General features: G+C 32.8%; 1 protein-coding gene across 1 annotated transcript in view; it reads left to right on the top strand.

Moving 5' to 3' along the window:
- LOC106143557 (uncharacterized) overlaps window positions 1-18,330 on the top strand; it is a 46,644-nt gene that overhangs the window by 9,451 nt on the left and 18,863 nt on the right. Inside the window, exon 2 of the mRNA XM_013345681.2 lies at window positions 13,787-13,814. The gene's annotated coding sequence lies outside the window, so the exon portion shown is untranslated. The remainder of the gene's footprint in view (window positions 1-13,786; window positions 13,815-18,330) is intronic.

Below are 18,330 nucleotides of genomic sequence, written 5' to 3'. Positions count from 1 at the left end.
CACAGCATGTAAATAATAATCATTAGATGTTGCTGTAAAAGTCACGTTTGGTTATTATTTAGGTATTTATAATAATAAATGTTTAATTAGTAATAGTAACTAAAGAAATAAAATGCAAAAAAATAAAAAAAGCTTCGTCAAATGTGTTACCATTTGACGAAGCTTTTTTTATTTTTTTTTTGTAGTTGAAAAAAAACTATCTCAGAAAATCATTCAGTTGAACGTGGCCTTTCAGTATTTTCCAGACTGATGGCTCTGTCTACTCCGTAAAGGATAAAGTCGTGATCATAATGTATGTATGTACGTTGATGGAAATAGAGTCAAAAAAGGAATATGTAAAAGCTACCAATATAAGTACAATGAAACCAGGGATTATAATATTAGAACAGCATTTCTTTATGGATCCGGCTATAAATTCTCCACAGGTAGTTTCGGCACATTTACGTAAAGGGCATTAGGTATAATAGGATTAAACAGTTTAAAGGCTGTAACAAACTGTGAATGTCTCCCGACATTAAATTTGTTAAGTAAGTAATACTTACCACCTAACCTACACTTAACAAGTTAATGATATTTTCTTTATTTAACAAAAATTACTACTAACAAAGTGGATCATGATATCTGAATAATAATAAATTAATTTCAATTTGAATTAATATATATATAAAAATGTCATTATACATTTATTTTAAGAAAAGAAATTATCTGACGAAGGAATAGACGGCTATAGAATAGAATAGAATAGATTTATTTTCAAAATTGGATACAAGGTATCACTTATTGACGTCACATAACTTAAATCTAATTATAACTACTACCGCTTCCAATATACTTAGTTACGCATGTATAAACACAATTCCCATTCGTTCGACTTACATTTACGCTTCTTGTAAACCTAAGTTTTAGTTATAAACCTAAACCACGTTAATTTTAGAAATCGAATGTGTCCAATGCGCCCGCGCATGCAACCCGAGCCGGCTGGCTGGCGCGGGCCGGGTTACACGAAACCGGAGCGGAGCCGGGCTGCGAGCTACTGGCACCCTTCCTCGGATTTCTTATAGTACCTTGTTGCTGCTGTCACTTTTTCTGGTGTTAAAAGACTTAAGATTAATTGTAATGTTATAACAGTATATTGTAACATGTACTTTAAAATGTTATGACCACGATTCAATTGGAATTTGAACTCATATTAAGAATATAAAATTTTGAACTCATTGAACTATTTGAACTGGTAATGAAAGTGAGCGACTCATCATTCTGACATAAATTACCCAGATTGGATCAGATTTTACATTTATTTGTCAGAAATTGCAGGTTTCCTCACGCTTTTTCTCTCATCGTAAGAATTTCGTTCAACTACATCACGCACCTACTTATAAACTTATAAAATCCATGCACTCTTTAAGTACAGCCACATAAATAAATATTTTGTATAATCACCGAAAATAATTTCTACCCGAGACTAGAATATCCAGACATTAAATTGTTTCTCACCATAATAATTCACAGTCTATTAACTACCAATTTGAATATGCAGTAGCCACAAAGAGTAGCCAAGTATATTTACATATTATTTATCTACAGTTAGTATTCATTATGTCTACTGCAAATAAGCTAGCAAGTAGGTAGATTTATTACACAAAGTTGAAGACGTAAGGTAAGTATATAACAGTAGTTTTAGGACCTCTTGTTTATAATAATGGTATTTGTTTTATTTATTTCACCAATCTCTGCTAAATATAATCTATACAAATACTTGTATTTGTATTAATGTACCTAGCTTTTTCCTTTCCATTGCATTTCTTTAATTTCTCAATCGAGCACCGCTGACGAATTTAAACGCACTTTATCAAATTTTTGCATACCTAACTACAAATCTACGAAATCAAAATAGTTCAATTCGGAGGCACATAAGCTATAAAGTTGCGAGCCAAAGTACCTAGGACAAACATTCTTCCGGGAAAAATTTCTAGAGTTCTGTTTGATAGACATCGTTGTCAATGTAAATACAACAAAACACACAATCTATTGTTCCATTACAACAATCAATCTATTAGACATTTACCCCACTTTCGCAAACAGATGAGACGTGTGCTATTAATTTAACAATACTGTGAATAATTCGAATAATTGACTATTTACATACGGCATTGAGAATATACATCAAAGTACTCTAATTAAATTTTAAACTTTATCTGCTTAGGAATAAGTGCGACATTTTACAATATGTAGGTTTAACATTCAGTTTCAGAAATGTCTTGAACATGTCCGGTCAAGTGTAACCATTTCGCAAATTGTGTGTTAATATTACGTTTCGTTTCGTACTGCTTTTGTCGTGAAACTTATCAATAATTGCTTAAGTCGTAATCAGTTTGTAATCACAATAATGTTTTACTGACTTTACTTCACACGGTATGCGTATTTCGTTGTTTTAACAACACCGAAATACTTACTCAAATTGTTAATAACTTCTGTTAAGCATTTTCTAACCAACTCTGAGAGTGAAGCGGGCTTTAAAATGATAAAGTTACTGATAAAATATAGTTTAACTCAATGTTTTGTCACGTTTTGATACAAATACGGAGCAGTCTCAAAAAAAGTCCAATTACATGTTGAATTTATTGACTAAGTAATATTATTTTCAGACTTGTGAAACATAACGATTGGAACATTTAACTGAACAAACAAGATAATATTTATGCTGAAGCTTGACCTCCTCTCGACCATCAATCACTCCCAATAGGTTTTACATAACTGTTTCCAGTTATTTAACTTCTGCTATTGTTTAAACTGGTTTTTGTTTCTGATGATTAGAAGATAGATACGCATACTGACGGACAAACAAACATTGAGGCCAATAAGTTGAAAGATTTATTACAGTATGAATAATTTTAAAAATCTCATTTCAGTAGGTATCTATTATTAGTATTACCAACTAGTTGCATGATATAAATTATTTTAGGAATTAGGTACTTAATAGGATCCTGATTTAGAATACATTGAAGCAGTCCTTTAGGGTTTGATGTTAAAAGGTGATGGTTCAAACGGGTAGCTACGACAGGATGAGATAAACTTAAAAATTCCGTATATGATAACACCACACAGAAGACAGTACTTTTCCACCGCTGCATCCTCATATAAAAAAACTATGAAGTAATAAAAATAATGATATAATAAGAAAAAAATTAAATACGTATAAAAACGTTTAAAAAACATGTCTCCGAGGTTAGTGATAGAAAAACCAAAGAAATATCTATAAAAAGTTGATAAACGTCATATGCAATAATGATGATATCAATTATTTTAAAATTGCGTACGAATGAATTATCCGTAATTTATATTTCGTTGGAAGCACCAATGAGATAATCAATCATAAAGTTTCCTTATTTCCATTTGTAGATGACTATCATTCAAATATCTCGTTCTGGTTTGCTCACGTAATAGTACCTACATGATAAATTGCTAAGCTTCATTTAACGCCTCTTAAAAGATCTAATATTAGTACGAACATTGGTAAGAACCGCTTGCAAATTAAGTAATGATAAATCATCGTAAGCCTAAATAAGATCATCAAGTAAAAATATTGTTTTAATAAGTATGTAGGTTAATTCCTGATCAAATTTCCTGGTAATATAATCAGATATTAATACTTAACAATTTAGTGTTTTAAGATAAGATCTTTTAACAAATATCGAAACAATGAGTTAAATGAAAATGGGAACCAACTTTCTAGATAATTTATATAAATCGTTGATTTTGCAAAAGTTTCTTATTTGTATACCTATCAAAAAAAGCAATAAGAAAGAAAAATTATTTGCTTAAAGGTTTGGCAAGGTTCATCTTTACATAGAAGCTCATGAAAAACACCAATATACCTACCTGAACACTGAAGTAGACATTCAAACAGCGGTGAACCATAAAATTTATTTAACCAATCCTCCAACTTACCATGCTTTGGATCCGACCTGTTACTCCCGGAAACTTAAACTTATGTAACCTATTACGCTGGGATCAGGTGGGCTTAGTAAAGGCTTCGGTTCTGCAAAATTATCAGTACTACAGATATCTACTTTAATGCGACGAAATAAGAAATACATTCAGAAGAACAGACAGAAACGTTAAGTTTATTGTCGAAAATGTTACAACGGTTTTATGTAACAGGAAACTGGATCTTATTGTGTTTAGTTTAAATGTTAAAAATGCTTGAAACTATTGGATGGAAATAGAAAAAGTAGGGCGTCGTGGTCACGAGTAGCACGAATGTTTTTGTCAGTCGTGACTTGGGAAGGGCGAAGGTAGAAGTTCAGTACGTAATTGTAAGCATTATACACAATTGTGGGTTTCCATTGAAATAAAGCTGTTTTAAATTTTCTGTGGTATTGGTTACCATTGTGATACCCGACTATTAGAGTCAGTTCTTGATCTTTTAAGTATAATTAATTATGTTATTCAATTCTTTTCTCTGGATGAAATTTTATACACAATCTATAGGTTATCCGGAATGGATCGCTTTAAGTGATAAGGTCGCCTTTTTTTACTATGTGTTTAATACATGTGAATTTGCTGTAATTTATTGTGGTGCAATAAAGAGTTTTAGTATTGTAAGTATTCAGTACCTACGTCTGCACATAAATTTTTGATGACTTCATTAAAATTTTGTATCCACGTTTAGGATTAAAATTACATGCTGTGGGAAGGTTTGGCAAAGTTCTTTCACATCCTGTTCAAAGTTGTGATACAGTCTTTCGCAAGCAAGTTATGAAGTCAGTAGGTAAGACATTTAAGAAGAACGTAGCAAGTTGAGGTCTCAACTGATTATTTCTACTGCTAATGTAACAATAATGAGATTGTTAGATTTTAGTTAAATATTCTATCCAAATGTTGGTTTTTCCTCCATTTATCTCTTTCCTGAGACATAACATTACATTACTCGCCTATTAGTATATTGTTCTAAAAACTAAAGCAAGCTTCTTACTAAAGGTTTTTTAAATTTGGTTCACTATTTTTTTGGAGTAACCCAAACAAATACTTTCTCTAGATTATAATGTAGATTGAAACGGTTCAATAGCCTGATTCAATTGGGTGCGATGGTATCTTTTCAATAATAGGTAAATTATATGAAATTACCTGCGGCCGTTAGCCCCGCACCAAAATAGAAGAGGCCAATGAATTTGAAGTCAAACACGCCACAGATAATATAAATCAGATTCTGCCTTAAATCACTGACACAGGTGTGCTAGAAACTTTTTTGGGGCATAACATCTGACCTACCAAAGGATGAACTCTGTTGTAGCTATTTTTAGGACGACATTTTAAACAGATTTCGTATGACTTTGCTAGTTTTTTCTATTGTTAGCAGAAAAATTCAATATTATTATTAAAAGCAATACGTATATTTGCATAGTCAGTATCAAATATAGCGCTAACGTAAGCAACCAATACCACCAAGAACTGTTTAAAATTCTTATTGACGTTTTCAATCTAAGCGTATATTAACGTCAGGACATCACAAAGAATGGCTTGGGTTTCCAGATAAAGTCACATGTCGTTATTAAATTCATCAGCTGTTGATGTTTCACAAGTCATAAGACCGTAACTAACTACTATGAAACCAGATGTTACCATTACCTACACAGAGTTTTTGGTACAAAAGTAGTACATATCGTTTGAAAATTGTATTCATTGCTTTCAGTGTTTTTTTCTGAATTTGTCAGTCACTAATAGGTATCTCCTAAATCTTTAGAGCTCGACGCGAAGAATGTAAGTACCTACGTTCCTATTTACAGTTTTATCTTCTATTCATCTTTTGTATACTCTAAAATGATAAAGTTTTTGTTACGATTGATAACGACCTTATTTTTATTTGGAGCATTTTTTTTTTCTTTATTATAAAATATAAACTCTAATTTCATGACTATGTGGTGTTGTGGTATACTTTTGTTTCATTCTACTGTTATCGATGGAAAGTGATAGTTAACCACAGAAATCTGAATAATTTAGATCACTGTGTTGCTAAGTGCAGCGACTTTGACTTTTTTCAGTACTACTGAATTAGGTTACAATCTTAAGGTTATTTATTTTTATTTTGTTTAAAATTATTGTATTATGTTCAAAAAGAAGAAAAGATAACGCTCTGTAAAATATACAATTTTAATGACCAACTTTTTTGAGTTTGAATTGCTCATTGATCGAGCAAAATATAATTGTCATCCCAATCGGTTAAGCCAATGATAATAATAATAATATCTATGTATCTTAAAAAGAGCAATATTTTTTACTGAAAATGGACAAGTAAGATAAGTAAAAGCGTTTAAGTAATAAGTAAAAGGTAAATCAACTATTATACCTTCTTAATACCATTATACCCTAACTAATAAATTAAACGTAGATTTATGATAACTCGGATACAACTCACAAATCTAGATTAGAGTCGATTCTAGAAGGCTTCTGTAACAAAGCCTTCAGTATGAATAGGATCGTCTTTCCGGCCCGGGACCGTTTGCATCGCATAGGCGCCCATTGTGTACTGGCCTTGTCTCGCCTTTCACTGCCTCGGTTGAGAAATTACGACCAAAAATTCGAACGATCAACAATATCTACAAATAAAAAGGTGATTTTAAACCCGACAGGAAAAAGTTGGCGCCGGAATTTGAGCAATAAGTTTTAGTGTCGTTTTGTTATATTAAAACCTTTTAACAAGTAAATTATCGGTATCGGCGAAAGAACTGTTGTGTTGAGGATATATTTAGATATCTTATGATAAGGTTTTAATTTATACGTATTTTTATAAAACTCTATGTTACAGACGCTTTTGTAGATTCTCTACAGTGGCAAACTTTTAATTGCATCTTTCATCCATTTTCAATACCAACGATTTATTTCGTCAGATCCTGCAATAGTTTCTTGCGTACTGTGTTATTCTATCTGTAGTAAAAAATAGGTATGTAGGTGGTAAAATAACGATTGGGTCTTTTAATATTTAATTAATATACATTATATGACATCTTAGTTACGTGTACAACTGAAGCCAATAAATCATGTTGAAGATTACATCATTTAGAGCAGTTATTTTAAAAGTATTCGTCTTGCTAATTTTAAGTATCTAATAGACGATCTATTAAATTCTTCGCTTTCTTTTTGTATGGTCGCTTTCTTATACCGTCAAACTGTCATTTTAAAAGCCATATCTTCCCAAAGGTAATCGTGAACATGTTTAATCGGGTATGGGAAGAAGTTCGGACTGAGAGCACACAATTAGATAATAGGTTCATAAGTAAAGTAATATTAAATTTTACCAACAGACAGTCTTATCGCTTATAGCGGCTTCTTTCAGATAATCTTGGGATGAAGAGGAAAGAAATACAGTTTGCGACGACGATCCTTGGGTAGCACGAAGCGACTGCCGACTGGCCTTTGCAGGGGAACCTAACCTTACATATGCAAGTTTCCTCATTATGTTTTCCCTCACCGTAAGAGCTTCGGTTAGGAATTAACATACATACATATGGTCACGTCTATATCCCTTTCGGGGTAGACAGAGCCAACAGTCTTGAAAAGACTGAATGGCCACGCTATTTGGCTTAATGATATAGTTGAGATTCAAATAGTGGCTGGTTGCTAGTCCATCGCCTAAAAAAGAATCCCAAGTTTGTAAGCCTAATTAACCTATTAATTATACATAATTCAGAAAAAAGTCATGTTTACATGGCCACATTAGGATTTGAACCTGGATGAGACCGGCAACATGGTTTTTATTCGGGCAGCGAAACGGTTCTTCTACCACCGCTCCAAGTTGAAAAATCGAATCATATTCTATCCAGTAATAATGAATCTGAGATCAGTGTAATCCGTATTGTTTTGAGTGGGTATTATCTGCTATGTGTTGGGCGGATCGCAGCTTTGTTACGTTTTTTGCTGCTTATTTTTTACTGTTACTCATGTATTGTCACTATATGTCACGCTTTTCTCATACAGCTAACGGTTATTGAGAAATCCGAATAATTTTGGGTTGTAGGTGTGTGGGTAAAACCAGACCTTTATTTTAAAAATATGTGATAAGCTTGTAGCGGGAGCGATGTTTCAGCTCGACCTCTACCAATGGGAAGATCTTCGGCAAGGCTATGTGGGGGAATCGCGGCTCCGACGATATTGAGTCAAAGGTTGTAGTTATGCTCCAATCCGTGAAATCTTTGGTTGCGCGATTTAGATTCTTCGCTGCTGTTGGCTGATAGCGTCGCGTGATTGGTTGCTGTGACGAGTGGCGAAGCTTAATTTTGTACTGCCCTATCCTGGTAAACAGTTTATTACTAGGTATTCATTTAAAAGTAAAACTTTATGGGATTTTTACGATCTGCGAACATTGATTGATGAGATAATATTTCTGTGATCATATTTAAACATCGAATAAAGTACGTAGTTACATATATTAATGTAACATCTTGATATGATGATGTTGTTAAGTTGCAATGTTTGAAGGCCGCATTATGTCAGACCAGACCACATACTATATGTACAATACAGTATTCACGTCAGCCTTTCGAAGTTTAAAACGGGTTTCGAGGCGATTCTGCACCACTTACCGATTTAAGATTATCGATTTTGTTTTATACTTATCTGAGTTCGATAAATCATCACTTTTATGGAACTTTCTCGCTGCATAAACCATATTTTTGTGTCATTACGTCTGATTGCAATTACAAATAAGTATGTACCTTAGTACTGTTAAATTTTTTCAATTGCAGTCCATCATATTCTTACAGATGACGACTTGGAAGAATGGTGAGACGTGACATTAGTACCTATTATTTAACTTCCATAACATTATTAACACAAAAAATTTAAAGCCTCTGACTTTGCATGCTTATACTTACACAGTTGCAAAACCACATAACTAATTTTAACAGGTTTTTCACCTAGTTACCAAAATTTTCTTTGGGAATAGATATTACATACGTGAATGAATACCATTTATTGCATTTAAAAATTAATATCTTAAAATTATGCACAAAAGGTGCCTTTCTTTAGTCGGTGTAAAAAATAATTTGAATTAATTTTTAAGTACGTATTAGGTACATACAAGCTTTTCCTAAAGCATCCTACGTAAAAAGTTGGAAGTTTATTGAAGGAGATAAAAAAAAACGTTATTTATCGCTTATCGCAACAGAAATGTAACGAATAAATTAAGATAAATATGGTAATATTTCATGTCTGAAATATACTTGAATGATATAAAAAACCATGACTTTAATTATTACACAAATACTGCCACTTCGCATAGATATCTTAAAATAGATACCACCATTTATGAAAAGATTTAATTCTGTTGATTCAGACATTCAGATTCAGTTTTTTTGCCTCAAATTACGCACAAAAAATATATGACTAAGTGAACATTATAAAAACAGCTAATGAGCCTCCAATCAAGTTGGAAATTGGCCTATTACACACTTTTTTGTACTTAGGGTACTTTTAAAACTGTGTGACATTTTTTGCCACAACAAACAAACACCATAATGACATACTTAATTTTATATAATGATACTTCACCGAACGTTCTTTTTGTCTCATCACAATTAATTTAAGGATCGTATTTTTATGTCGCTTATATTAGTTTTATTACTTATTTATATTTTTGTCACCACCAAAAACTATCCATATCTACCTACACATCTTTTCCGGAGGGGTACATATTTCCAACTTTTTCCGCACTTTTTTCTCACATTCCCCTTACTTCCCAACTTACGAGTTCGTCGATTATGAGGGATAGGTATCTACTCTTGTCTTTATGTGACGTATCACTAAAACGTCCCAATACCTATGATCAAGATACTTACGTAGTAATAGTTTTTAAATCAAACATCCAATTATAAATTGGGCTTCAAATATTGTAAATTATAATATAATCACGAATATCGTTCCATCGACATTTGAATACAGACAGGCAAAAACCTTCAATAAAACGCTATCTCGATTTTAATATTGGAACGGAAATAGAATCAATTGTTCCTCACTATCGAAGCAAATCGCAGAACGACCTTCAACCTTTTTCATTCTCGAGGCAAATGTCGCCAAAACTCCAGAAACCAAAGCCCAATGCTAACTCATCACCGCACTTGAACGGGCAGAGACAATGACCATTACTTTTTTTATGCAATCAGAGCAAGGACATTTTACTGTCTCAGCCGGCGTAATTATAGTCACGTTGTTGGTTAAAAATAAGCTGTACTCTGTTTAAACCTTTTTTGTCTGGCTTTATTATCTTGATTTTTGTTAAGTCTGATCGCAATAGGTAAGTACATCTGCACATTAGAACAATCGAAAAGCGTTCTTAACAAACTTTAAGGATTGGAGTTGAGCAATAATAAAAGTTAAATAACTATGCGTATCAATTAATATGTGGATGGTGTATCTATAGAATACCACATAACAATAATCATTTAACTTCGACATGAACTAAAAGCAATTTGTAAGATGCTATAGCAAATGTTCTTGCGAAATTACTAATAAACAAGGGGCGTAAATCTTAAATGTCAACAATAAAATACGTTTTTCAGCAATGATTATTGTAAAACCACTTGCAAATTTCCTCGTGCAACCTCTGAAAAAAAAACAAAATCGTTCAGAATCGTATCGATTTGCGGCGGCTGAGTGTTTGATCGTGATTTCCAAGTGGGAACCGGTCTGTTAAGGTCACGATCCGAAACGAGCCGCTAGATGGAATAAGATTCTAAATTCATTTCCTTGCATGCTGTTTAATTGACTCGTAACTGCGGCATATAACTGTCTTCTGCGTTATCAGTGAATTTTCACACGATGCTAATAAGACTGCTATAAATTTATCTACAAATTATTTTCAAAGTATTTACGTATGAATGTGTTCGTACCAATTTTGTTAGTGACTTAATTTGGACTACTGTCTGGTGACAAAAGTAAAAACCAAACCTTAGTTAACCGCTTTTTGGCTGACTCAGTGCGGCAATTTCCGAACTTTCATAAGGCAGTCTTATTTTTTCCCTATCTCTTTTGCTCCGATACATAATCCTGATAAGAAGTACATTTTATCAAAATTCGTGAATTTTTTACTGAAGCTAAGGAAAGTACCTATACACTGTCATACGACTATTAGAATCTCAATTCCATTACTAAGCCAAACAAATGAACGTGGCCTTTTCAACCACCTTTGTCTACCCCAAAAGTGAAATAGGTTACTGAGTAACAACAAGAACTTAATTGCAATCAAATTCTAAGTGTCATAACTTATAGCCTTTCGTATTCTCGTCTTCCCACATTCTTCGTGGCAGTAATAGAAGCAATTGTTACAATAGCGGAAACCTTCTTAATACAGAGGTCGGGTCGCGGAAAACACTATCTATTGATATGACATAACGCGATGGTACACCACAAATTCTGCGCACGATTCTTATACGTGACTATTTCAAGACGCCGCGCCGTCGTGCTAAATGCGTTTACACATTCGTTAGGTAACAAATTTAATTACTCAATTATTGAATTTCTACCATTAAAATAATTAATATCCGCCTTTTCTGTAATTTTGAAATATATATACTACCTACTTACTCGAATACTTCATGGACATACTGAAACTATATAAGTAGTTGTTTCCAAGATAGATTGGAAAGTCGTTAAAACTTCACATGTAATAACCGTCACTAACCGAAATAGCCTGAGTTTTGAGAGAGGATTTTTCTATAAGTCCTAACACAATTACCGGGCTTTTTTATTTAACTTGTGCATTTATGAGACAAAACAATAAGCGTAAAAAAGCCGATTCTCGACTGCTATTAGTGTATAGTGCAAAAAATATTTATTTTGGAATGGACTTTTTACATTGCTTTGGGACGGATATTCCCACTTTGTTTCAAAAACTAATATTATTTCAGGTTTCATTGTTTTGAATTCAGTCAGTTTAGTGTGAGAAAGGCCCGATTGTGTATTCAGGTTAAGTAATCGAACCACTCTTTGAAAACAAAAATATAAGCGTCTTATGCCGAAAAACAAAATGGCTGAAAAATACTCTATTTCTATATTTACTAATATTCACAAAACTTACTGTTTTATGTAGGTATTAATGAATAAATAAACTAATCACCAAATTTACTGTTTAATGTACTAATGAATAAATAAACTAAGCAACCACCCCCTTCAAATGATAAATCATGCATGTTTCCCGTTCCCACGGGAATTTCGGGATGTCTTCAGCAGGGGAGCAATAACAAAGGAATTTCATCCCCACACGGGCGAAATCGCGGTATTAATCTAGTGTTATATAATCGTTGTTTATCCCATACTATATACATACATAGGTTAGGTAGACGCATTATGTCAATGACATGTTATTTACGATTTTTCTCGACACTTTCCCGCCGGTTTCTACGTAGTGGTTCAATATTACTTAATGGTTATCAGACACCGTTATTAACTGATCACCATGATTTACATAGGCAATAAGTAAGCAAGTTTTCTCAAGGCGCCAATCAGGCAAGAAGCGGTCGTTTACATTTGTCAAATCCTTTTTTGACTCTTATTTCCATGGATGTCGTTGCCACTAAGGGAATGACATTTGAATTGTTTTTTATTATTATATATTATCATTTTATCAATTCAATATATCTTATAAATTGTATTTATTTTCAATTGCTTATTGGTTTTAACTTCAAAAATAATGCGACATATTTTTTATTATTGTTATATTCGACATAGTTCCATATTATTTTAAAATTGCGATGCCCAACAGGGCAACCTATTTTTAAGAAGTAACTGTAATTCAACTGATGTTACTTTATGATATGCAATAATGATTTTGAATTTGAATATGCACGCACATTCATGTTTTGCACCTTACTATCATCCAACACGGGTATAGTTCCCCTGTAAAAGTTGCGAAGAATTCGCTTTGTGTAATAATAATAACCTGACTTACCTTAGTCGACATCATCAAAAGGTGCACACCATGCTTCTCACCATAAAAGTCAGGAAGTTGATACCAGGATTCACGTCAGGGGGGAGATGACTAACTTTTACCCATGATGTTTTATTTTATATTCCTGCACAGTTACATCCTAATTCGTCAAGATGTATTAACTTCAAATCGGTAACAAACATTTACAAACTTTGACTTTTATCATACATACATATAGTCACGTTTTCATCACTCGCAGGGTAGACAGAGCCATCAAACTTGAAAAGACTTAAGGATAGAATTTACATAAAAATACTGACTGGTTGCTAGCCCACCGCCTAAGAGGAATCACAAGTTGAAAAGCCTTATACCTTAGTCGCCTTTTACGACATCCTTGGGAAAGAGATGGAGTGGTCCTATTCTTTTTTTATTTGTGCCGGGAACCACACGGCTTTCATCATATCAACAAATAATATCCAAGAACATAACCAAGTAGAACTATAGGTGAGCCTACGGTAATGAAGTCATAAAGTAAATAAACAACCATAGTAATGATGCTTATATTGCATTGATCGTGGGCGGCGGAGGCCTCTACACTCGTTGCGATAATCTTCAAGCCAAAAATAAAACTGCTAATAAAACCAAATTCGTAACATCTGCGATAATTATCGTTTGCTGGGCACAGTTCACTATTTATATTAGTACCTAAAGGCAAATAATTTCATTTAAACGGTTTTATCTCTTATAATTGAGTTGGGCAAAGATAATTCAAACTGATGCATTGCAATGAAATTTCAGTTACGAAATATAGTTTTCTTACTGATTTGCAATTGTTTTATTAATTAATACTTATTTCCTTTTTTACAGATTTAAATAAGTTGGTGCCTTCAATAGAGTAAGTAATCACTTAATTTATTTTGTTCCCATAATATTTTTAGTTGACTTTCAATTTGTGTGGTTGGTGTGGTACCTACGAAAAGTCAGAAAAACGATTAACATTTCTTATCTGTTTGCTATTTTTAAGGTTGGCAGTGAATCTGATATAAGTAATTTTAACACTCTGAAACGCCGAATAGATATTAAGAAGGTATTTTAGCGGGTTTTAGAAATTTAGTCTTCAGGTCAAAATTGACACTTTACACAAAAGGTTTCTCAACCAGTTAAGTTATACGGAAGGATACGGTACCATACATGAATAGAATGGTCACATTAAAGATTCTTAAAGATTATTTATTGTTGAAGTAAATTAAACTTCAAAGAAGATGAAATCACATAAACAACTTATTATTACCGATAGCTGTAACATCGCGAAAGAGAACAGGTTTCACAATTTTGGCCGGCGCGGCGCGTCTAGTTTTTTACCTAAAATTTAGTGCTCAAGTCTGCGGCCAGCGAAGAACAGATTGTGGGCGTATTACGGACCATTCAAACAAAGACTTTAAAAGATATATTTATTTTTTTAACTTGCAAAAGTAATTTTATAAAGTATCTGTATTTTTTTTTATTCTTAAATATAATCTAAAGAATTGTGATACTTGTTTTAGGCTATGGCCTAGCAAATCTTTAGAATCTTAGGAATTGATTCCATCATTTGAACGTAGCCAAAGAGTCATGTAACTATTAGCCCTGTCTACCCCGTATAAAGACGTAGTATGTGTGTGTTATCTTGTATATAGGTATATAAAGGTTTTCTGTGTTATTTATGTATATTTGGAATTGTGTTCTTCCTTAAAAGTACCTTGTAAGAAACATTTACGAAAATTTCAACAATGTAAGTACAAAAGTTCAAAAGGAAAATTCTTGTGTGGTTTTATCATTCTTTTTCCCTCTTGTATGTCACGTTCAGGGTAAACTTAAGTCTATGTCATAAGAGAAAATTTTTAAGGATAAACAACGAAATTTGTGCATAAATAACCTTCAATTACAATTTAGATTAGGGTTAAGATTTGTCTAACCGTATATTGAATGGCTTATCGTATCTTTTCAAAACTGTTGGCTCTCTCTACCCGGGATATTTAGACGTGACCACATGTATGTATGTATCTTAAATGAATAATATTGAAAGCATGTACATAAATGTTTTTATTCAGGATAACTTTTAAGCTTAAACTCGGCAATTTACAAAATTGATGATTCCATCTGTTATAAAAATTATTAATCTACTGTGTGTGTATCTGTGTAAATTAATCTATAATTTTTTCGTTGTCTTAAACACTTACAGAGTGAACTAGAATCAATAACTCTTAGAGATACTACTTTCACTAGTCTAGTACAGTCTGTTGTACTGATAAATTCTCAGGCAAGACCATTTTACAGTTATCCCCCTACATAAATACAAGATATTACGCCTACGTGTAGTTGTAAATCAAATCTGCTACTTCGAACGTTTGTTTAGTAATAGTAAGAAGATATACAACTATGACTTAGGATAAGACTTAGTCACGGAATTTAAAATGTCCTTATGCATTAATGCTTTTTTATTCTGGGTTTTTTGTTAGAGTGACAAGATAAATAACAAAATAATAAACCTGATAGGTTTTTAGGTAATCAAATAGAAACATTTAGGCTACGGAGATCAGACGAAGTCACGCACTATAAAAACAGTTAATTGATCCCGGACTAACATTTTGTGTTAGTAACTTTTTCTATGATAGAATTCAGTATGTTATTATAACTATAGAATGCTTGAATTTAGAATTATTATGCCTGACTGCGCACACACGAGTAGGTAATCTCAATCCGCCACAGATTAAAAAATAAAATATGCAGTGCGCGCACGTGTGGGCTGGCTGTATGGAATACTAACAACTGTAAATACGCACAAAAAATAAAACTCGTTTTTTTTAATCCGCTGCTTCTCAAAGGATTCCAATTTCGATTAGCCTACTCTCGTTTTGGATTAAATTTGATAGGATAAATTCGTTATATTTACCCGCCTGCGGCATGAAAAGCGGTTATATTTTACAGGAAAGTTTTTTTTATCTGGGAAGGATACGGTTTGACAAATTGCTATTTTTAGTCAGCTCGTTTTTGGCATACTAATCTAAGCATATGCAAATATTGACATATTTATGTAGTTATTCTAGATGCAACTTTTACAGTAAATTTATCAAAGCAAGACTTGCATGAATTTATGATGTATTGTGCTCGGTCGCCGTGAAATTACACACTAGCCTGCATTTATGCTAGTAAAATAGATTATTTTCGAAGAATTTTATGTTTTCTTTTTGTTATAAGAAAAATGTCAAGAAGATATATTACTATAACGGAAAAAAAATTGTAATGTTTTTGGTTTGTATTTACAAGTGGTCGTGTCATGTTTCTCTGCAGGCGATTATACACTTCTTATAGCCCCAATTAAATCAGATTTTTTTATTTTACTTATCACGATGAAAACAAAATGTTACGTCTATGGAAAAATAACAACTATGTCCATGAACCAATCAACTCTTGTTTTGCTGAGTCTACTGACTTGTCTAAATTAAATCTGGAACTCAATGATATTTACTTCATTTCATTCATCATTCTCATGTTGTTTTCTCATACAGTACCTACCACAAATATCTCCAGTTTATCTTTAGCTTATCGAAGCACACTGATTACTTCTGCGTGTACTGTACATCGATGACTGTACAGTGATGAAGATTATCTTTTTAGATAGTGCAAATGACGCCTAAGCGACGTCAAGTAAGGAAGATGATTATGCAACATTCCCATATAAAAGATACTCTCACTTAATGTGAATAGATTGGTAGCAATTTATAGCTATTGTGTATTTAGTTAGGACATTCGACTTATCTACATCAAGTAAACTACTAACTAACTTGATGCAGGTAACTAACTAACTAGATAAAGGATTTGAAAAAGTATTAAATTTTCAGTAATCAAGGTGATCACTTGAATGTAAATTTCAAGTTACAACTAAATAATAATATAAAGAATAATAAAATTAATAAGGTTAAAACTGAATCAGGTTTGAATAATTCTTAGCATTTAAATGAAGAAAAGAAGAAAATCTCATTAAATTCTCACAAGTTTAAGTGCAGTAAATAATAACATGTAATTATTATGCACGCACTCCACACTTGACTTGGTAGTTGTTACAAAAAGTAAAGCCACAGAATAAAGCTGTTGCACACTGAATTCAACTCTTTTCTAGTAACTTAAAAACAAATATTGAAAATGAAATCTTTGAAAAAAAACCTTTGTTCTATTATAGAAGATTTGTGTATTTTCTTTAAGGCCATTACATCGAGGGAATATATGTCTTAATCTTATTTTATCTAATTCAAGAGGACAGGGCAGGCAACCAAAATGAAATTGTCTTACCCTGACCTTAATATCACATAGGCTCATGCTATCTTTGAACAAATAATCGCAGGCTTTGATCATCATCAAGTTGACATAGTAAATAAAATCCATTTCCCTTTTACTTGATCAGAGCTAAACCACCATTTTCATAAAACTTGATTTATTTTAAAAGCGATTCATACGACTATTTTAACAAATTCGCAAATAGTCTAGCAATGTTCTTAACCACACCTGATATACCTACACCTACAGACACAAAAGCCCTAACAGCGAACATTCGAGTAAAGTACGGCCTAATGTCGTCTATAATGCAATAGAGAAAACCTCTCATTCAGCTCACAGAAGGCATTTCTTGCGGACTTTCACTGCACTGGACTTTTTTCCTATATTTCTAACTCAATGGATCACGATACTTATCGCCTTTGATCTAGATATTGTTCAAAAAACCTAGTAATTGACTTTCAAGTTGTCGACTAGTTTCGCCTGCAGGCTTTTGTTCTTTGGTAATCTTATAATCTATTTTGCAATGTACCTTCGACTGTTCTTTTGTTCTTAGCGGTAATTGCGTGCTAATAAATGAGATTAATTTTCTCACTTCAGAGTCGCTCTCTGTACAACACATAGGCCGGGGTAAATCTGTTAATAAATTTTTTTGCTTTGATGTATGGCGGCAGCTGGTGATATTGATTTAAATACGATAGGTAGGTCGAGACTTCATCTTTTGACAGCTAATAATATTGTAACAACAAAAAATTACTTCACTAAGTAACAGGAATCCTAGCTTGCGTTAAAAACATTTTCAATAAGAACTCCGTCCTGACTTACCTAGTATATACATACTTACTTTATTGTAGTATATTACAGAGATGACAGATATACAATATTCATATAAATTCTCAGTGTTCTTATGAAAAGGAAGTGAGAGGTGATGACACAGCGTCTCGAAGATTTACATCCGAGGTTTGATTGATCAGTTTCAATCTACCAGCAGAGAGACGTGAGCGACCATAGCTAATTACATTAGCCACACAAACCGCAGTGTACACATAAAAATAAATATTAAATAATAAAAAAAAACAGTTGATGAAACCTCCTTTGGG

The sequence above is a fragment of the Amyelois transitella genome, chromosome 7, assembly GCF_032362555.1.
Source record: "Amyelois transitella isolate CPQ chromosome 7, ilAmyTran1.1, whole genome shotgun sequence".
Taxonomy (NCBI): domain Eukaryota; kingdom Metazoa; phylum Arthropoda; class Insecta; order Lepidoptera; family Pyralidae; genus Amyelois; species Amyelois transitella.
The sequence above is the reverse complement of the archived record's forward strand: the minus strand, read 5'-3'. Positions and strand labels throughout refer to the sequence as shown.